The 23776-nt window shown below is 36.4% G+C and overlaps 1 protein-coding gene across 26 annotated transcripts in view; it reads right to left on the bottom strand.

Annotated features, from left to right (window-relative positions):
* EIF4G3 (eukaryotic translation initiation factor 4 gamma 3) overlaps positions 1–23776 on the bottom strand; it is a 369995-nt gene that overhangs the window by 232924 nt on the left and 113295 nt on the right. For 15 of the 26 annotated variants that reach the window (XR_009214817.1, XM_058443899.1, XM_058443902.1 and 12 more), the window contains exons 1-2: positions 21548–21566; positions 3185–3313 (exon numbers count right to left, since the gene is read on the bottom strand). The gene's annotated coding sequence lies outside the window, so the exon portion shown is untranslated. Of the gene's footprint in view, positions 1–3184; positions 3314–21547; positions 21567–23776 lie in introns of those variants that run through there. The other 11 variants (XM_032759190.2, XM_032759180.2, XM_058443895.1 and 8 more) reach the window with 2 other exon arrangements.

Consider the following 23776-nt stretch of genomic DNA (forward strand, 5'->3'; position numbering starts at 1 on the left):
TAAATCTGTATGCCTTTTTCTCCTATTAATCTATCATCAGTCATTTCAGCAAACCCTCAGAGTGGGCAGAAGGGAAGCTTTGCATCTGCCACTACAAACTGTTTCAACTGTGAAACCGAAAAAAAACTTGAGTCTCCCATGGAACTCTTCATTTTTCTAGGTATGCTAGTTTAGAAAAACTTCCTCACCACATCAACAAATGTTAACATATTGCTAGGAGACGGATGAATCCACAGAAGCTTCCCTCTCTGAAAAGATGGAGGGGAAAAAAGGGCATTGAATCAGGTGTGATTTACTGGGTTCATTCATCAGATTAGGCAAAATGGTGGCAAAACAGACCACAAAGGAATGCAACATAATATTTGGTGGACATTCTCCCTGGTATTCATGTACTCTGGTTTCTAAAGGCACCTGGTAAAATGGCATATAGAACAGCACTTGAGGATTCAACAAGTGAGATGCTAGGAGACCATCTTTTCTTAAATGCAAACTATGCATTTGCGAGCAGCCTATCTTTCAGAAAACTTAAGTCCTTTGGGCCAACTGCTTGGGTCAAATCACAACTTGAAACAGTAAGAATTTCAAATGGAAAACTAAGCTATTTCCCTTACATGCCAGTTATCAACTGCTTGTCTTTCATATCAAAATTCACCCTGTTTGCCTGTAATAAGAAAATGGATCTGAGCTCTATAACTATTTTAACATTTCAGCTGACACAACATTAAGTTTTGTCAGTAGAAGGCTCTAGAGATATGTTGGAGGAAAGGGTTTTGCTCCCTGGTCCCTGGTTGCTCCTGCAGCCCAGATAGCTTCTCCAAAAGATGGCTTCTCTAGTGACTAGCTCCCCTCATGGACATAGCCTCATCAGAGCAAGATTTCTGCTTCAGTGCACAGCAAGCAACAGTACCCAGCAGCCAAGAGCTACCCCTGGTATTCCCTCAGGAAGACACGCAGCACAGTGGCTTTTCTAAGAAACCTCCCTGTGAACAGCTTTCCCTCGGCACCCTAGAGGGCAGAATTCTCACAAGTTCTGAGGGTGGATTTTCAGTAAGTTCCACTGAAATGGCACCACTCTCATTCAGAAAGCGACACCATGCCCTCTCCAACAAGGTCAAGATCTTAGCCCAGGGTAGGGGTAGCAGTCTCTCACCTAAAACTACCACAAAAAATAAGAGGTAGGTTTGGTAGGCCTTTTTTGGATTTAGAGGCAACATATGTACTACATCTGAATGTGCCACCTTAACCGACTACAGAGTCACCTAGGAAGTTTCCAATTTTGAGTAAGGAACACAATATACAAAGGTTCTACAGCAAATTTGGGATGCGCAGTGCAAGCTGCTCTACCACTTGGGACTTCTGATCCAGTAGATCTAATGTTTTGAGTTGTCTGTGGGAAATAGACATGTGGTAAGGAGCCTTTTAGCCAGTGTGCACTGCATCAGCTCTCGGCTAGAAGAGATTGGTGCTGGAGAAGAACGCTTTCCCCAATACTTCATAGGGCACATTTCCAGCAAGTTCCAGAACAAAGAGTTTCAGCAAGTTCTGAACAGTACACAGTGGCTCTTCTACCACAGCCTTTGGCTCAACCCTACAGAGAAAGGCTCCCTATCTGAGCCTCTACTCAGCCCTAAGGTAAGCATTTGCTCTTTATATCTTATATTCTTGAGAGTGCATAGTTTTTCTCTCCTGATTAGACTCAGTTTAATACACCTTAATAGTAAGTTGAGAGGTTGTGTTCAGTCTAATAAACCCAACACAAGAACCTCATTTAAACAATCAGGAGCTCATTTTGTTTTGTTTTCAATGTTTAAAACTCAAAATTATATAAGAATTATTTAGACTAAGTTTAGGTATAGCACTAAATTCTTGACAAACTTATTTATATCTTCATTAATAGGGCTATTTCAGTCATGGTTTGGCAAACTGTACATTCCTTTTCCAAACATTCTATAGTCTAAAATATAATTAATCAGCACATGGCCAGGAGATCAAGGCCAATCTGAGCAACATAGCAAGACCCCATCTCTACAAAAAATTTAACCAAAAAAAAAAAAAAAATTAGCCGGGCATGGTGGCATGAGCCTGTGGTCTCAGCTAACTAGGAAACTGAGGCAAGAAGATCACTTGAGCCCAGGAGTTAGAGGTTACAGTGAGCTATGATCACGCCACTGAACTCCAGCCTGGGCCACGGAGCAAGACCCTGTCTCTAAAAAAATAATAAAGAAGGAATAAAAATTGTCTCTAAAAAATAATGAAGAATAAAAAACAAAATCAGCCCATAACTTATAATCACCACCTTTAGCATTATTTTTAGTAATTCCTGATCTCTCCTATTATTCAAGCTCTAAAAGACCTAAAATATGGAGGCTAAAATCACAAACAATGTTATAAAAATGATTTTCATTATCAAAAGAGTAGCTCTTACATGTAAATACTGATAATCTCACACAGTTAGGTCAATGTCATTGGCTTGACTCAGTCCACATTCTGTAAGGGACTTTATAACTCTAGCCAACTTTTAACCACAAGGAAATTCAAACAAGCTTGCAACAGTAGGTCGGTGCAAGCTGAACAACATATCTTGGCAAACAGCTTAAGTGCAAGGAACACATAGGAACATCTTCCTTAAACAGTGTCTGAATGTCTGTTGTTCCTATTAAGTAGAAATAAACTAAGGGGTTCACAATTCTTTTAACAGTTCAACAAAAACTTAAGCCTATCAAATTAAAATAATCGACTTAGAAAACAACCAAACCAACAAACAAAAAATCCCACTGATGCTACTCAAGAGGGGAAGACACCAAGTTTCCACATACGTAGAAAATAACCATTAATGCTTCACCCAAAAAGGGTGGGAGATGGTAGCAGATTAAGCATCGAAAAGCAAATCAGTGCTTTATGGGGGGGTTTTTAGTAAACTTTAGAATAAAACTCTAACTTTTAAACAATGAAAATGAAAACTAAATATCACTGACAGTTAATTTTTAATGTCTCCAAAATGAAATGTGTGAAATTTGTTAGTAGCCATCTTTATGAACAGTTAAGTCTGAAAAGATGCCAAAGACAAACTAGAAATTACTATACAAGTAATGTTTTATGTTACTGCTTAGGAGTCTCTTTAGAAAAACAAAAATGATGCTTTTAAGAGGACATTTCTTATTTTTTTAAAAAAGGTTTATCTTACTTGAGAGAGTCCAGGGGACGATGCATGTCCCGGGGGCGTTGCCGCAAGATTTGGATGCCCCTTGTTTATTTCATGTGCTGAATAAGGGGATGGGGTAGGGGTTCCCGGCTGTCTTGCTACTTGTGTTACCTGTGAGGAAATCAATATTTAGTAAGAACATTATATTAGTAAATCAATCTTAATAAATACAGCTGAACTATCTGATTTTTAATTGGATTTCCTACCTCACAACTTACACTAAAATAAGCACCAGACTGAACACTTAAAATTTTTAAAATTGAAAAAAATAGAATTCTTTAAAAATATATACATGAATATTCTCATCAATTTGAAAAGATTCCTGAAGCATGATCTCAAAACCAAAAATCATAAAGGAAAACACATGCTACAGGAAAGAAACAATACTTGAAACTACAAACTGTATGATACCATTTTGTAAAAAGGAGCAGAAAAGAAATAAATGGTTGAAAGAGGAAGGAGATGACTACAGAAGAGGAACAAGGAGATTTTTGAGGGTGACAGAACTGTTCTGTATCATGCTTATAGTGAGAATTGAATGTCTCTGCTTGTCAAGACTTATGAACATATACACTAAAAAGGGTGAATTTTACTAAATTACATCTCAATAAATCTAAACTCCAAAAATTTCAAGTTACTTATATGACATAATCTCATTTTTGTCTTTAAAAACATGTATCTGGCCAGATGCTGTGGCTTATGCCTGTAATCCCAGCACTTTGGGAGGCCAACACAGGAAGACTGCTTAAGAACAGAAGTTTCAGACCAGCCTGTGCAACATAGCAAGACTTCATCTCTATTTAAAAAAAAAATTTTTTTTTTCATTAGCTAGGCATGGTGGCATCCACCTGTAGACATAGCTACTTGGGAAGCTGAGGCAGAAGGACTGCTTGGGCCCAGGAGTTCAAGGCTTACGGTGAGCTATGATCACACCACTGTACTACAACCTGGGTGACAGAGGAAGACCCTATCTCTTTAAATACAAAAAAATTTTTAAAAAGGACATCTAAATACACACATACATACACATGTGTAGGAATATTTCTATACATATTTGTTTACATATGCATATAATACACACACATACATCTAAAAACATGTATATGTAATATTTTTAAAGATCTGTAAGGAGATACACCAAAATCTTAACAGAAAGCATTACAGGTATTTATTTTCTCATTTATATTTTTTAATATAATACAATAATCACAAATTTATACAACTGAAAAATAATCAGCATGTTTTTATGTAACCAAAAATTTCATTTTCTCCATTTTTTGCAGGCAATAAATTGCTCATCAGCCCATGACAGATATGAAACCACTTTACTCAGACCCCTAGTGGAAGTGCCTACCAATCAAGCCTAGCCAGCTCTTCCCTCTCATAGTCTAATGCAGACTTAACACTGATGGTTTTGCAAACTTTCATGAATTATGGGCAGTTCTGTCCTCTGCTAAAATGAAAGAAGCCATTCTCCTTAAGCAATAGTTCTTAAATTTGAGAGGAACACAAACCCTTTGCCAATCTAGCATAAAATACAGACTTCTCAGAATCGTGTTATTAAATGCATAAAATACATAGGATTATGACAACAAATGATCTATATTGAAATACAGGTATAAAAATATTAAAACAAATTCCTGAAATAGTAATATATGTTCTTCATTGGTGCATCAAAAATAATAACTAATGGCAATTGTTGTCTATATTCATAATGCAAAGAAATGCTAAAATTCATCATTAGACATATTCTCTATTTTCAGTTCATAGGTCTTCTGAATTTTATCATAAAGTTAAAAACTCTGCTGAGGGAAAAAGGAAAATGGCCTGGAATTCACTCAGTCAAAAGGTCTGAAGAAAATCTAGTCCCTGGTACTCTAACCTTCAAATCACCTATAACTCTCTGAACAGATATAAACATCTTCAGGATCAGCTACCTGATCCCAATACTGAAATCAAATGGACTCACACAGAACTAACTAGAACCAAAAGCTTATGAGTTAAAAGACACATAAATGATGCTACAATATGACCAAAGATTAACACTTAAAATAATTGTATCTAGTTTCATCCTTGTTTTTTAAATAACTTTATGATTTTCTTGGGAAAATTTTGTTTCCAATTTTGAATGACTGTTACATTTATAAGGACATAAAGGTTACCATGAAATGTAACAGCATATATAAATCTCACCAAGGAAAGTTTTCAAAGGAGAAAAGCTGGATTGCTATTTAAACATCTACTTTAGAAAATTAATAATCAGAAATGAAGAGTTCTTATAAGTAAATTTCTTACCAACAAAGCTTATGAATTTATATTATCTCCCATGTTTTAGAATTAATTATTTTGATATTTTGCTAAAGTAAAACCTCAATATGAATACACATTTTTAACATGGGAAAAATTCTGTACAGTGAAATAAAGTGAAAATAAAAAGAGAGCAAAGAAGTTAACTATATAAAATCTATCTTAGACCAGTTTTCTGATTTATTCTGATAAAAATTAAATACCAAATTTGCCCATGACAATTAAATCATAGTAAAGTTTTTAAATACTATTGATAAAAAATATTAAAATACATTGTATGTTTAGCAATTAAACTAACAAAAGTAAGTTAAAATAAAATCTTTGCCCCATTATTGGCAGGGATCTAAGGAAACAGGACATAGATAAAATACTGTGAATGGGTTACTTTACTATCTTCCCAGGATTACAGAGCAATGTGTCACCAAGTGCTTCAAAACCATCACCCCAAAATTATTTCACTTTAGAGTACATACCCTAAAGAAAATCTCACCGCAAAAATTAGGAACTTAAAGATATATCCAGCAGCATTTCACATGATGGCAAAAACACGTAGAAATAGCAACCAATGGGAAAATGAAGTAACATAACTGAACTAAATACATAAAAAATATAAACCTGTACAATAGTATCAATAGAAATAAATGAAATAATTAGGAATAATAAAGGAAAAATATATCTGCAGAGTTGTAAAGATTGTAAGCTATGTTTCTTACAGAACTGTAAAGAGGTACTGACATATACTAAAGAATACTGAAAGAACAATTTAAATTATTACAAATAAAATTAGTATCCATTGGTTTGTCAGAAAACTGTTATATTGCCCCATAAAACACAAATGTTTGAGAGAAAGAGAAAAAGCATTGTGCCAAAGCCAAAAGTGCTATGTTCTTTCTACATAAAAAGCTTCCTTAAAGGAAACATCAATGAAAAACAACTTTCATGGGTATATCCCTATGGTATGCATCCTTTGCAACTCTAAATACTTCTGCCAAACTGGTAATCCTTTGGTATCAGATATTCTAAAAGGGCACTTCCTCCTAAATTTGGGGATGTCTACTAATAAAAGCAAGCCAAAGAAAGTAAGTCTATATCAAAATAATAGAAGAACTAGAATTTCTAAGAAATTCTTCCTAGAAACAGGCTGTTACATATAATACAAATCTCTCAGCTTCACTGTGCTCTATTCAATTCAAATAAGATCCTCCATTACATATGTCACACTGCATTAGGCATTCCATATTTACTTTTCGTGTATTTGTTACAGGGCTTAATGTCTCTGCCAGGGAAAAAGGTATACCATCTTTAACTAGAAATTATACAGAACAGAAATAGCACAATCCTATCCCAAAGAAATGGCACAAAGGCTAACAAAATTGTCATAGATAAAAATCAAATTTACGCTAAAATTTAAATACCTCTTGCAAAATATTCCTAAATTAATGATTACCGAATCTTCTACTATCTAGCTAAGCGTTCTTCTCTCTTGGTAAACTGTTCAATTTCAGGTCATACTGTTGAAATCCATCTTCTTTAAAGGTAGTAGCAACAAGTTCTCATACAAAGAAAACACGTGTTTTCCCGTTATTTGAAAGATATTGCTACCTTCTCAACTATGAAGACTGGGAGGGAGCAGAGGTGTAGAACAGCTGATAACAGCAACTACTTAACTACCTCTAAAGCTAAACAGATTCTTGTCTTTTCTATAATATTAATCCTAAGCAAAATACATCAACCATTTCTTGTAGTGCAATATATGTTTGTGTGTACTGCTTATTGCGTTTAAAAGAAAATATGCCCAAGAAACGTTTTTGTTTCTTATAAATATTATATTTTTGCATTGGTAACAATGTGGGGCTTCCAAAATTCTCACTCTCTTGCTGGTAGAAATGTAAACTGGTACAACCACTTTGGGAAGCAATTTGGCATTAGCTGGTAAGCTTGGAAACAGTCATTCCCTATGACCCAGCCATTCCACTCCTAGGTATACATCTGGTTGAAAACAATGAAAACGTGCACCAGGGTACATGAACAAAAATGTTCATGGTTGTATTTTAATAACCAAAAATTGGAAACAACCCAACTGTTCATTAACAAAATTGATCAATAATGAAATTTTCATACACTGAAAATTTTCCTATACAGAAACAGAATAAAAAACTACCATAACACAATTTAGATGGCCCTCATAAATGGTACTGAGTAAAAGATTAAGAAGAATATATAAAGTATGATTCCATTTATCCAAATATGCAAAACCGGCAAAACTTGACCATATTAGTCAATAGAGGTATACATGTTTAGCATGTATACCATGTTTATACATGAGAAGCAGGAAAATAACTTTTAAAAGGCAGACAGTATTATTTCTGGGGGGAGAGGAAATTATGACAGAAAGGGCATGTAATTTTTTTAAAGCTGGTTTAAAACTTTTTTTTTGCTTTAAAATTATTTGTTAAACTCTACCTTTAAGTTTTATGTACTTTTATGAATGTGTATTTTAATCTTCTTCCACACCACCTACCTCAAAAACAAGATTAAAGACAAAAACAAGCAAACTACTAACACCTGTGATAAAATATCACTTACATTGGTATTATACTGTTACTCTGCATAGAAGAAAGAAAATTTAAAAAGAAATACTGCTGCAAGAAAGAAAAGCTCTAAAATTTTGACTCAGTGGAAACTTCAGGTAGCTAGTGAATTTTCATTCAAGATTTCCACCAAAAAATAATCTCCTATAAAATTAATGACATTTGGTGGTTGGTGACCAATATTAACTTGACAGAGTTTTTAAAAAATTTAAGGTAGACCATAAAGATCGTGCAAATTAAGATTAGTCATTAGGTATAAAGTTTATTTATCTAGCACTAACTTATTGGATTTGATTATATTCTGGCCAATTAAGAGCTATCATACATAAACCACAATTTTCAAATAATAAATAAAACATGGAAAACAAAGTTTCCTTAACATGATCATTCTTACATGACTCCAGAGCAAGAGAAATACCCCCTGGAGGAAACAAAATGGGAAAAAACTGGCCAGATGTAAACAACAGAGATTAGGGACTATGGAAAACGATAGAGAATGGCCACTCCCCAGAGGGCAGCAGATCCTGAGATACTCTCCTGTAGTCAAGTACTGGCATGCAGGAATTCCAGATAAGCAGTGCTACTTCTTCAAAATTTTCAAGAGTAACCAAAAATAAGGCTTTCTGCATGAAATTGTCCTGATTTCCCATACACACTACAAGCCAAATAAACCATATATTGGCATATTAAAAACACAGGCAGCCAGAGTGTGGACATGGCTCTAGGGGTATCTCATGATCATCATCAAATATAAACTTGCTTTTTAATTTTTTTTTTATGAAATCGGGTCTCACTGTGTTGCCCAGGCTGGGGTGCATTGGTGTGATCACAGCTCATTGCAGCCTCCATCTCCCAGGCTTAAGTGATCCACCCACCTCAGCCTCCAGAGTAGCTGGGACTACAGGCACATGCCACCATGCCCAGTAATTTTTCTTTTTTTTTTTTTTTTTTTTTTTGTAGAGACAAGTTCTCACTGTGTTGCCCAGGCTGGACTCAAACTCTGAAACTCAGTGATCCTCCTACCTCCGCTTCCCAAAGTGCCAGGATTATAGGTATGAGCCACCATACCTGGCCAAACTTTCTATAAATACTCAGATATAGACTTGTGACTGGATTCTACACAAACAGGCATTGACTGAATAGATATATTGTTAAATATAACACACACACAAACCACTGTTTTTATTGTATATAGTTTATATAATATGAATGAAAACAGACTGCTTTAAAAAGTATAGTAATTAATCAGTTACTAAAAGAATAACAGGAAACTCCAGGATTCCTATCAAGTAAATTAATTTTTCAGCAACAAATGATTCATATAAAGGTAAAAGGCACATGGTTTATGTGTGTGACATCCCTTATTTTCTAAATCCCAAGATAAAGTTTATTTAGTGAGGTCATCTAAAAACATTTCAGCAGCTGCAACTCATACAAAGAAATAACAAAGTTCAATTCTGGGTAGTTTTGAAAGATCCCAAAGCTTTTCCTACTTGGGTAATTTCTATACTTTATGCTCCTCAAGCAGCAGAATAGATAAGTAAGGTCTTTCCCTTCATTAATATTTCGTATCATCCTAGTTCTTCCTTCAGGTCGTTTATTTCCCCAAATCTACAGATACTGAGAACTAAATAAAAGCTGGTCTGCTCAACTAAAAGGACCACTACAGTGGATACTAGGATGGAAGTTTTACTGATACATGACACTATTTGAATTCCGTTAATATCATTGCCAATCCCCAACCACCAAGAAAAAAAGAGAAAGAAAAAGAAAATGGCATTCCTCCTTGCTCTGCTCTTACCTATACTTAATAGGTTGAATTACGTGAAATTCCAGATTTACAGATATTCAAGTATATTTAAACCTTAAAAAAGAAAAGGTAATTTTGTATGATTCAAGTAATACTTAAAAACTCAAGCAAACACACACCATATATGTCCTACTATGGACTTTGTCAGCACTGGGTTTAATTCTGAGGATTGCTTTTCTTACTTAGTAACTATCCAATAGAAACAAGAAAATGTTGTTAAAATTGGAGGGTCAGTAACAATGCTAACAAATGAAAAAATAAACGAGTAAGAAGGAAGCACTTCCAAAAATGTCTAGGTATCAAAAGGTTAACGAAAGTGGTCCCTATGTGAATCCTTGAGGGCCACAGGGCAAACTCTTTTTATTGAGACAGGGTCTGTATCACCTAGGCAGGTGTATAGTGGCCCGATCTCAGCTCACTGCACGTTCCACCTACCTCCCAGGCTCAAGTGATCCTCCCACTTCAGCCTCCTAAGTAGCTGGGACTACAGGCACGCACTACTACGCCCGGCTAATTTTTTATTTTTTGTAGAGACAAGATTTCGCCATGTTGCCCAGGCTGGTCTTAAACTTCTGGGCTCAAGGGGTCTGCCCACCTTGGCCCTCCAAAGTGCTGAAATTACAGGCATGCATCACCGCATCCAGCCAGGGTGGACTCAAATCTAAGATGGCTCTCAGTATTCCTGTACTTGGTGTACATACCCTGAATAATTCCCTCCTCTGAAGAATGAGGGGTGTCAGTGAATATAATAGGATATCACTGATGTGGCTAGGTTATTTATCAGTTATCTGAATTAATCAAGAGACAAATCACAAACTTAACAGCTTAAAACACACATTTAAGTCCTTGTTGGCATGGTAAGGACTTAGGGTTTTATTCTAACATGACTGGGAACCTGCTGGAAGTTTTAAGCAGGAGTGTGAAAAGATCGAATGTTTTCCAAAGATCATTTTGGTTGCTTTGTAAGAATAATAACTGAAGAGTACAAGAATAGAAGCAGAGATTAGTTAAAAGCTATCATGCCAGGCCACAGTGGCTCACATCTGTAGTCCCAGCTACTTGGGAGCGTAAGGCAAGAGGCCCAACAGTTGGGCGCTGTAAGGCACCATGATCATGCCCGTGAAAAGCCACTGCATCACAGCTTGATCAACATAGCAAGATCCTCTCTCTTAAGAAAAAAAAAAAAAAAGCTACTGCAATCATCTTGGCCACAACTAATGGTGGCTTAGAACACAGTAGTAACAAGATAATTTGTTTGTGCAGGTGAGACAGAAAGGAATGTAGACTGATTGATTCATTCATTCATTTAACATATATTTATTGAGAACTTTATACCAAGCATTGCACTAGGTGCATGGAATACATCAGTAAGAGAAACTAAAATCCCTGCATTCCTGGAGTTTACAGTCTAGCTGAAATACTAACAGCCATAATACTTAAATAAATTATATAGTATACTTGAAAGTGATAGATTATGGATATCAGGGATGGATTTTAAGTTTATGGCTTGAAAGATTAGGTGGGAAGAAGGGAAAGTATTCCTAATCCAAAATGCTTGGTACCAGAAGTATTTTTTTTTTAATTTTTGAATATATGCACTGTACCACTTCAGCAGCCCTAATCCAAAAATCCAAAATCCAAATGCTCTAATGATCACTTTCCTTGAGCATCATGCTGGCACTCCAAAACGTTCAGATTGTGAAGCATTGTATATTTTTGGATAGGGATGTTCAACCTGTATTACTGTGAGACAGGATTAGAGGCAGAATAGACAAAGGGAAAGGGATAATCACAAGTAGTTTTAGATGCCTATCAGACTCAAATGTAAATAATAAGTAGTGTGTTGAATATATGAATCTAAGCTCAGGAGAGCAGTAAGGGCCAAGCAAGTAAAGCTAGAGGTAGGTTCATTACCAACATTCCACATAGCATATAAGCTAATTATCAAAACTAGCAAATTTCAGATGAAAAAGTCTGAAACTTATGAGAGGAAGATGGCAAAAGGCAAAGCTAAAATTTATTTCTGGATCAATTTTGTCAATGTCAATTGTTACATATTCAAGGTTGTGCTCACTCTCATTATGTAATCAATATGGTTTATTTCTCTGCTTGGTTTTGTTTTGTTTTTTGTTTGTTTTTTTGAGACAGAGTCTCACTCTGTCACACAGGCTGGAGTACAGTGGCACGATCTCGACTCACTGCAACCTCCACCTCCCGGGTTCAAGCAATTCTCTTGCCTTAGCCTCCCAAGTAGCCGGAACTACAGGCACATGCCACCATGCCTGGCTAATTTTTGTATTTTTAATAGAGACAAGATTTCACCGTGTTGGCCAGGCTGGTCTCAAACACCTGACCTCAAGTGATCCATCCGCCTTGGACTCCCAAAGTGCTGAGATTACAGGTGTGAGCCACCACACCCGGTCTCTCTGCTAGCTTTTTGTTTGTTTGTTTCTGAGGTAGGGTCTTGCTCTGTCACTCAGGCTGAAGCATACTAGTGCGATCATAGCCCACTGCAACCTCAAACTCCAGGGCTCAAGCAATCCTCTCGTTTCAGCCTCCCAAGTAGTTAAAACTACATGTGTGTGCCACTACACTGGGCTAATTTGTTTTATTTTTTTGGAAAGACAGGGCCTATGTTGCCCAGGCTGGCTTCAAACTCCTGGGCTCAAGCGATCCTCCCACCTCGGCCTCCCAAAGTACTGGGATTACAGGCATGAGCCACTACTCCTAGCCTCTGCTTGTAATTCTAAAAGAAAATAAACAAGATCATCAGAGAATAAATCAGTAATATCCTAAACTAAAATTAAATCAAAGTCAGAATCTCAGAATTTCAAAATATAGGCAAAAGGTGACTAAGGAACAATCAAACCAATGTCAGTAGTCTCAGGATTGATATGGACCTAGCACCACAGAGAAGACGTAAGCAGTAGACATATCCATAGATATAGATATAGATATAGATATAGATATAGATATAGATACAGATATAGATATATATTTTTGAGATGGGAGTTTTACTCTTGTTGCCCAAGCTGGAGTACAATGGTGCGATCTTGGCTCACTGCAACCTCCGCCTCCTGGGTTCAAGTGATTCTCCTGCCTCAGCCTCCCAAGTAGCTGGGATTACAGGCATGCACCACCACGCCTGGCTAAGTTTTTCTATTTTTAGTAGAAACGGGGTTTTACCATGTTAGCCAGGCTGGTCTTGAACTCCTGACCTCAGATGATCCGCCCACCTTGGCCTCCCAAAGTGCTAGGTTTACAGGCGTGAGCCACCATGCCCAGCCGATATATGTATTTTTTAAATAATGAGTCTGCTGATGCTGGGACAGAATATAAAGGATAGGAGGGATACCACACAGCAATCCAACCCAGTTTGGTATGATTCCTAATTTCACCTACTCTGTCACCATAAATGAGTTATATGATAAATACCATAGAATATATATTTATTTTTTTAATTTTTTTGAGGCTGGGTCTCACTTTGTCACCCAAGCTAGAATGCGGTGGCACGATCACGGCTCACTGGAGCCTCCACCTCCCAAGCTCAATCAATCCTCTCACCTCAGCCTCCTGAATAGCTGGGACTACAGGCACATGCTACAACGCCCGGCTAATAGGAGATGTATTTAAAGTACTGCTGAAAAATCAAAAGTAACCAGGTCTGAGAAGAATCTGGAAGAGTTTGGTGGCACCTGACTTAAACTTTGAGAACAACAAGGGTTCAGATCAAAAGTTAAAGGCAGTATTTTGAAAAGAATATTGATTCTGCTGAGAGAGCATTAAAAAAAATAGAAAATTAATGGATGCCAAGAAACTATGTGACAGTTGTTTGAACACTGTAAAAAATACTAACTCATTAGAAACAAGTAAATACATTCTTAAAATATATATTTAGAAAAATGTGTTTTAAAAATGAGAAGTTGCTTATGGTATAATTTTAAGTAAAGAAAGCAGGACAGAAATTTGTGGTGCACTAGTAACTTTTTTTTTAAGTGCACAGCAAAACAACTTGAAGGATCATGTTAAAATGGGTGGTGTGAGTCTTTTGTTAACAACATCATGGATCATGTTTTTCCTGTAATACTTTTCATTTTGGGTGGGGGGGACGGGATTGGGGGGGACGGAGTCTCACTCTGTTGCCCAGACTGGAGTGCAGTGGTGCAATCTTGGCTCACTGCAACCTCCACCTCCCGGGTTCAAGCAATTCTCCTGCCTCAGTCTCCCAAGTAGCTGGGATTACAGGCGCATGCCATCACACCCAGCTAATTTTTTTGTGGGTTTTTTTGGTATTTTTATTACAGATGGGGTTTTGCCACCTTGGCCAGGCTGGTCTGCAACTCCTGACCTGACCTCAAGTGATTCACCTGCCTCAGCCTCCCAAAGTGCTGGGATTACAGGCATGAGCCACCATGCCCAGCCGCCTATCATACTTTTCTCTGTGTTTCGATTTTTCTAGCAGACACATTAATTTTATAGTGAGCAAAATCTGCTATTTGGAACTTGGTAGTGAGGTATCCAGACTGTCTTATAAAATCCTGCTTAAGCCAATGATATAGTTGAGGATGGCAAGGTTCATGCTATCCTTTGTGCCCTGCAGCCACCCAGAGACTGCAAGGACGCAATCAGCGAGTGATCACTGATTCTTATCATCTGTTTGCGTCCTTGCAATCCTTGTGGACAGGAATAGGATTTAATGAGTACTTATGACAGTACTTGCAGACAAGTGGCACTCAGATGTTTAAGTATAAATATTTTCTCTGTTACTAACTCAACCAAATATTACTATTATACGGCTATTTGAGGGTAAAATTATTTAGAATATCAACTCATGAAGACATCAGGTAGCCAGGGCTGCTTTACAGACTAAAGGGAGGAAGCCAAGATAGTAAAAAGATTTTTATTTCTTTCACTGCTAATAGAATCCTGTAGAACTGTATTACGATTCCAAGGTCCTTTCCCAGTTCAATAGCAAAACCTTGGTCAGTTAGGAATGACTGTCTTGAATAAAGAAAAAGAGAGTGGTAAGGTTTGTCTATTCTACTAAATCCAATCATTTAGTGAAACTACACAAAATCAGTAACAGTCTACATAAGCATAACAAATTAACTCCTTACTTTTTCAAGGAATACATATATTACAGGCCAATTGCTGTCCCTGTGGTCAGAAACAGGAACACTTGACAAATGATCTTCTGAGGAGCGATGGCTTTAAACAGACACTCATATTCTCTTTCTTATGTTCCAAACCCACAATCAGCGCTTTCCACCAGGACAAGGTTGTATGCGAGTCTGGAGATTACTGATATACATTCAGTGACTGCAATGGAATTAGTCATTTACCAACTTACAACTTAATTTTTTAAAACTAATGCTTTACTATTTTCCTGTTGATCTTTAGTCATTTGCCAATCAACTAGTTATTTAACTGATCCAAGGTAAGTGAATTCTATTTTAATTCCAAGGTATTAATAAATCTCAGATTTTAGTATCCACCTGTAAATAAGCACAAATTCAATTATATTATCAAAACCACAATATTAAGTTCCTCTGACACAGATCCAAATCATATAAGATGTGTGATATAGGCCTCCATTCTGAAGCTGAGTCACAAATTATCACTTTCCAAACACAAACTTGAAAGAAGGAACACAAACAGAGGGTAAACAGATTCAAGGTATCCAAGTAGGCTAAACAGCATCAATAAAAGAGCACAGGGTTGTTTCTACAAAAAAAAAAAAAAAAAATTAGGCATGGTGGTGTGCACTTGTAGTCCGAGCTCTAGGGAGGCTGGGACGGGAGGATTAAGCCCAGAAGTTGCAGCAAGCTATGATCATGCTACTGCCCTCCAGCCTGGGAGACAGACTGAAACTCTATCTTAAAAAAAAAAAAAAAAAAAAAAACAGTGGTGGGGCGGGGGGCGGGAAGAAAAAAGAAAAAAATGAGCATAGGTTTTGGTGTCAGAGACCTAAGTTTGAATTCTGGCTCTACTATACATAAAATATATAAGCAAATTACTTAAATTTAGTTTCCTCTTCTGTAAAAGTGAAAAGTAAGGACTTATCATGCTGATTTATTCAACACATTAAGATAATATTTATCATAATGCCTAGTATATAAAAAGTGTCCTAAAATGGTAGCTCTTTGTGTTTAATTATTTACAAATATTTAAACTGTTGGTTTAAAATCCTAATATTAAGCCAGTAAGTGTAAGAGAGTTTTGGGTTGAAATGATTCTTGCTTGATTTTCATTTATACAAATGGGGGTGAGGGTGTTACAATAAACCTAAAGCTGTGGTTTGCAAAGTGTGGTCCCTATACCAGAGGCATCAGCATCACCTAGAAACTTTTGAAAACAAATCCACAGGTCTCACCAAGACCTGCTGATTCAGTAACTCCAGGGGTGAGACCCATAAATGTATGGTTAACAAACACACCAGTTAACAACCACTGACCGAAACACAATAATGGCAAGTTTGCACTAACATTCACGGTACCTGCATGATATGCCTGCTTTTTTTTTAATCTGCTAAATTACAACACAAATTAGCAGAAGACAGATTACTGGACATATATATGGCTATACTATATTATTTCTGGATATGATGGAACACTGTCATTTATAAACATTTTTATCCCTAGAATGTGTTTTCTTCCCCCAAAAAAGGTAAAAACCACTTTCTTGACTTAACAGACTCATTCTGCTCTCTCCTTTACCCTGCATTCACATTGGACCTAATGAACATCTTATATTAGGTTATGATAAAACCTCAATTTCTTGAAATCCCTGAGGGAAGAACTGACTACACTACTAGATTTTCCAGAAAGCTAGGAATTAATCTCTTTAAATAAACAAAACTTATTTTCTTCATGTAACTGTTTTAAATGGAAATCTTTAACACTGTCCACATCGAATGTAATCTGAAGTTTTTTTTTTGGCCACACAAATCCATCATTATGAACATCAAGTTTCATGCAAAAATATACTTAATATTTATGAAATGTCAATAAAGCTCTAAACCAGTCTGTATACTTTTCTGCATCTACATTTGCTATCATGCAGTTAGCTATGATTTTCAGCTGCTACCAACATTCCAACCTGAGGCTATAAGTCTACTTGTTGTTATTCATTCAGTCTTTCTGATAATCTTAGAGGGGAGCATCGAAACTCAACCACTATTTTGATACCTTTTCTTGGTTCCCTAGTATTCCTCCACACTCCTAAACAGATAAACCTTTTTCTTCTGCATACCTTCTACTTATCCTTAGAAATTCAGCCCAAATCTCACCTCCCATGAGATACATTTCTTAAAACCCAGTCTCCCTAACTGGGTTTCACACTACTGCTCCACACTTACAAGAATAGCAAGACATTCTCTGCCTGTCCTTCTATAAGCATTTATCTCACTGCACTTAAACTAGATTTCACTTTCAGCTTTCCCACTAGGTTGTAAGTACCTTGGCAGGGAGCAGTGTATCTGCTGTGCACAATGCCTTGCAAACAGATACTCTAAAAAAGATGAACAGGCTATGGTCTGGGAGAAAAAACCCTTGCCAGGAAAGCATAAGAACTTTGGCTCAATGATACAGTATCTGCTTTGTCTAAATTACAGGAGCTTGCTTTCGTTCAGTGTTACTGTTTGATTTTGATTTTCTTCACTTCCAATGAAGTGTTGAACAATTTCTTTCCTCTAATTCTTTTAGCTACTCACCAACTTTTGAGTACATTTTGTCTTTCCAGCCAAAATGTAAGAATATAAAGAGAACCCTCCTTTTCCAGTGTTTTTTCTCCCACAGAACCTAACCTAACAAATAACAATGAGAAAAGAAATATGCCCCTAAACATGACCTGGGTTAAACTTATTTTATAACACTTCTTAGCTTCTTTTAAAAAATAATTGGGACTCCTGATAAAATACTTGACCAATTTTCACAGATATCAGTGAGTTTTCCTCCAGAAAGCTTCCCACCCAATGCAGCCAAATAATCTTTAGTCATAAGATTTCAATATTATACAGTCATGTGTGGCTAAACAACAGGGTTACACTCTGAGAAACACTTTATTATGTGATTTAGTTGCTGTACAAACAGAGGGTACCTAAAAAACCTAGATGGAACAGCCTACCACCTACCTAGGTTATATGGTATAACCTATTGCTCCTAGGCTACAAACCTGCACAGCATGCTGCTGTACTGAATACTGTAGGTAACTGTAACACAATGGTAGGTATTTGTATATATAAATATAGAAAAGGTACAGTAAAAATATGGGAGAAATCTTGTGGCACCAATGTCACACTCTGTCATTGACCTAAATGTCATTACAGAATGCATGACTGTACCTCTTTTCTTTTCTATAAATGTCTTTATCAAGAGAACAAGCTCTAAATTGGTCTTTCAAAGTCTAATCCTTTAAGCAAGCTTAAAATAAATACTTGACCAGCCTAGGAAACACGGCAAAACCCTGTCTCTAATAAAAATACAAAAATTAGCCGGAGGTTGTGGCTACTCAAGAGGCTGAAGTGGGAGAGGGCCAAATGAGCCCAGGAGGTCAAGGCTGCAATGAGCCATGATCATACCACTGGGCAACAGAGCGAGACTCTGTCTCAAAAGAAAATTAATAATAACAAATAACTAAATACTTGACACCTCGTCCTAATTGATTTTTCTGAATTTTTTTAAAAGTTATGGGGGGAGGGGGAGGGATGAGGGGCCAGGTCCTGCAGCCTCATCAGACTCAGTCCACTCCTGGAGGAAAAAAAAAAAGGTAAAAAATATAAAAACATTTAAAAAAATAAAGTTACTAAACAAATGATTATTGAACACCACTGATTTTACATTAGATATGTAAAAAACTAACAGAAATGTTATAGCCATAAGAAATTAACATAGTCAAAAGTTCTTTGGGATCTGTAACAGCTAAAGAAACTAAACATCTTTCTAATCTAGTATTCTGCATTCTATATGGCAATTAAGCAACCACAGAATGACAGTTTAAATGCACAAAGAACAGTTTCTTTTTTTTTTTTTTTTTTTTTTTTTTTTTTTTTTTTTTTTTTTTTTTTGAGACGGAGTCTCGCTCTGTCGCCTAGGATGGAGTGCAGTGGCACAATCTCAGCTCACTGCAAGCTCTGCCTCCCGGATTCACGCCATTCTCCTGCCTCAGCCTCTCCGAGTAGCTGGGACTACAGGCGCTTGCCACCATGCCCGGCTAATTTTTTGTATTTTTTTTAGTAGAGACGGGGTTTCACCGTGGCCTCAATCTCCTGACCTCGTGATCCGCCCGCCTCGGCCTCCCAAAGTGCTGGGATTACAAGCGTGAGCCACCGCGCCCGGCCACAAAGAACAGTTTCTAATCCTTCACAATTTCTTGCCTACAGAATTCCCCTGACAGTCAGATGTGCTTTTAAAAGATAAAAAAGGAACTGTATAAAGGTGAAGTTAAATGCTCCAGTGCCTATCAAAGTTTACAGTAAAAACTGATCTTTCTATTCATGCCAACAACTTCATGGCAGTAATAAATCCATGCCTGGAGATACTAATGATCTTTGTTTCTTTTTCCTTAAAATAATTAAAACTCCATTTACCACACAACTAGTTATTAAAATCTAATTTCCTATGACTCATTTTAGTTAAACGTGGTCCATATCAGTTGTTTTATTTTTAAAAACAGTACATATACATTGTAAAATTGCTGTGAAGGGAATATCCCACAGTTCAAAGAAACACATTTTCAGTTTTCAAACATTAAAGAACTTTATTATTATTTCTAGTCTTTTCTTATCCCAGAAATTAAAAAGACATTTATAACTGGCATTTAACAAAATAACATACCCTTGTATCTTTAAGGTTAATCCTTCTTTTGAAGAAAAGTAATCAAGTAAATACATATTAAATAATTTTTTTCTTTTCTTTTTTTTTTTTTTTGAGACGGAGTTTCATTCTTGTCACCTAGGGTGGATTGCAATAGCATGATCTTGGCTCACTGCAACCTCTGCTTCCGGGGTTTAAGGGATTCTCCTGCCTCAGCCTCCCGAACAGCTGGGATTACAGGCGCCCACCACCACGCCTGGCTAATTTTTGTATTTTTAGTAGAGACGGGTTTTCACCATGTTGGCCAGGCTGGTCTCGAATTCCCAACCTCAGGTGATCTGCCTGCCAGAGCCTCCCAAAGTGCTAGGATTACAGGCATGAGCCACCATGTCTGGCTTTTATTAAATAATATTTTAACAAGGTATCTGATTTAACATTTAATGAGCAAATTCACATTAAATATTAACAACAAGGAATCCTACCTTTCATAAATGTCATTAATCAGCAAGCAGATACCATGATGGGTAGAAAAAGACATAAAATTTTTAACAACCAGAATACAACTGAGTATCACATATATAAATGCTTTTTAAGAAAATACTTCAAAATAGAAGGGTAAATAAAATCTTAAAAAGATACCTCTCCATTTAATACACTGTAAAGTCGAAGTGGAGCTATTTCCAAATCCTAGGAATCACGGTCAAAGTGCAACACAGCACCCCTGCAAGGGGAAAATCTGTCTAGACTAGAATAAGGAATCTTATCAGTGAGAGTTATTGAACTCTCTTAAAACTGCAGTTAAAAAATAAAATAAGAGGCCAGGAGCAGTGGCTCACACCACTGCACTCCAGCCTGAGTGACAGAGCAAGACTCCATCTCAAAAAAATAAATAAATAAACAAAAAATAAAATAAAAAAAGAAAACCCCTATGTTTGTATGTTTATTGTTCTGCAAAGTAGATTCATACCTTTCATCAGATTTTCAAAAGGGTCCTAATTCCCCAAAAATCGAGTATTGCTTTTGACCTTATTTGTGATCTTAACAAAAAGAAGGGTCCGAGCACAGTGGCTCATGCCTATAATCCCAGCACTTTGGGAGGCCGAGGTGGGTGTATCACCTGAGGTCAGGAGTTCAAGACCAGCCTGGACATGGTGAAACCCTGTCTCTACTAAAAATACAAAAAATTAGCCGGGCATAAGGCACCTGTAATCTCAGCTACTTGGGAGGCTGAGGCATGAGTATCGCTTGAACCTAGGAGGCAGAGGTTGCAGTGAGCTGAGATCGTACCACTGCACCTGCACTCCAGTCTCGGCGACAGAGTGAAACTCTGTCTTTAAAAAAAAAAAAAAAAAACAGAATACTTCACATGAACTTGTAGACTCAAACAGACCTGTATTCAAATTATATGTCTCCAAGTCCCATTTTCCTTTTTTGTAGATAAAGGCTGTCATAAGTATTAAATAATATCATGAATGTAAAGCATTTAGCACAGTGTCTGGGACACTGTAATCACTCAATAAATGTTAAAAGATCCACCGAAGTTCAAATCCAACCTCTACCACACACTACTTGGATAACTTTGGGCAGGATACGTCACCTCTGTGTCTATTTGCCAACTAACAATGGGGAATGTAATTACACCTACCTCATACAGTTGTCATAAGGATTGAGTTAATACACATAAAATGCTTAGAAAAGTAACTGTTACACAGTGTTACTTACAGTAATAAAGAAAATGTTCTACAGGTTGAGTATCCCTATCTGAAAAATTTGGAACCAGAAATGTTTCAGATTTCAGATTTTGGAACACCTGCATTATACTTACCAGTTCAGCATCCCCAATCTGAAAATCCAGAATCTGAACTGCTCCACTGAGCATTTCCTTTGAGAATAATGCTGGTAAACAAAAAGTTTCAGGTTTTAGAACATATCAGATTTTGAATGTTTTGATTAGAGATGCTCAACCTGTATAAACTATTCTGTCGAGTTTTTCACCAGTTAACGCCTCTGCCTAGGTCTGGTCAATTTTTGTATCTATTTCATGACTCATTACACTGTGTAGCTGTAACCTTATCCTCCATCTCAAAGGCTTTAACTGATGTATGTACACTCATTCCAGTGTAAGATGCAGTCCAAACTTGCTGCCCATCTACATTTCATGGCTTCTTAGAGTTCATCAATATACCATCTTTCTCTGTTTAACCATGCTTCACTCCTCCAAGTACTTTTGCTTGATGAGAATCCAGAAAAACTATACCAGTAAATGTTACTACTTATTTACATATTTTTGTTCTCATTTACATAATCATTAATGTCTCTTCCTGACGTTCCCACATGTACTTAAAACAATGTATCACCATCTTGCCTGGTAAAATGAGCACTCTTAAAGACAAGGATCATAGTGTCCACCACTGCTTTCTCACATTACCAGGCACAAAACCTTGCGTATAGCTCTCATTCAATATATGTTTTCTAAATTAAGTTTATCTCAATATTCTTAAAAGCTCTGCAACATCTCCAATGTTTAGGCCCCTGGAAAAGCAAGCTCCAAGAGGCCAGAGGATCTTTCAGTTATTTTGTACTTAGGACAACACAGAAAAGTAACTTCAAACACATTTTAGACTGTCACAACAGGAAAGGCTGTTCTCTACTTAGAAAGAATGGCAAAACAGAAAAAAGACTGAGTCTAACTCATAGGAATTTTTACCGGGAGGGAGGAGGGGGCGGGAAAGCAGCAGCAGCATCTGGATTTCACAAATATTTGATGACACTGTGAGGTTTGTCGAAAGAAGAGAGGATGAGCTAATCATGGGTGAGAATGAGATTTTTTTGTTGTTGTTTTAAGTAAAAGGTGAGCACAGGAAGAATAGGGAAATGAAATATACTCAATCACGGTTATCTTATAAATCATTATAGAATTCAGTCAAAGATGATCTTTCAAAGTAATGCAAGACTTGAACTCAGCTAAATGTCCTATATTAAAATTTTGGAAAAATAAATTTAAGACCACAAAGGAAAACTGTAAGCCACAACTTATTACTGCTAATACAATATTAGTTTTCAATAATCTGGGAAAATTTTAAGGCCACTGTGGAAAACCATTTGCATCTAGTGATTGATTGAATCAGGATAGAATTATTACCAATTTGCGTATCAGGCAGTGGCAACTAAGACTGTGAGAAAAAAAGTTTGATGCTTACTTTCTCTAATTGCTACAGTAATGTATAAACATGATTTTTGTTCAAAAAAAGAAAAAGTATTGCCCTCTTTACCCTTCAAATCCCACTCCATTCCCTATGGCAAAATGATTAATACTCTGAAGCACATTATTACAAACCTTTCTATACACTTACAAATGTGTAAAAATAATAGCAACAACACACTAATAAATATTCAATGACATGTTTTCCTCTCCACTTATCAAAACATTAGAGATCTTCCCAAGTCAATAAACACACCTACTTCATTCTTGTTCTAGATGTTTAAGTAGTACTTCATGGTGTAGATATAACTACATTCTTTCTAACTATTAATTTTTTTAAACTCCTTAATGAAAAGAACTATATAACTTACTAACATTTTAAGAGCCAAACACGTATGTGCAAACATAAAATAAAAAACAAACTACTTTCTTTTTGCTAAGTTTCAGAAATGTCAATTAATATAAATTGGAACCACTCAAAAACTGAAGAGAGGACAGTTTTAGAATATCAAAGGTAAACTGACATTCCATAAACATTCTTGACAGCACAATAATAATTCTTCACTAGTAATAATAGACTGAATCTTTTTATAAGCGTAAAAAGAAACTTCCAAAGAACTTGAAAGTGGACTAGTTGATATTTATTTTTGTCTAGTAAGTTCATTTTATTCTATTTCATTCCATTTCTTCAGAGTAGGTACAACCACTACCACCCCCTCATACCCTGCATACAATAGGTTCTTCAGTGCAAATGACTGATTTTCAACATTAGTTAATGCAATTCATATCAGATATAAAGAATAAATTGAAAATTCACATTAGCTTTAGTAGCCAAAATAAATGATTGATCTA

This window comes from Hylobates moloch, unplaced genomic scaffold (assembly GCF_009828535.3).
Source record: "Hylobates moloch isolate HMO894 unplaced genomic scaffold, HMol_V3 SCAFFOLD_9, whole genome shotgun sequence".
Lineage (NCBI taxonomy): Eukaryota > Metazoa > Chordata > Mammalia > Primates > Hylobatidae > Hylobates > Hylobates moloch.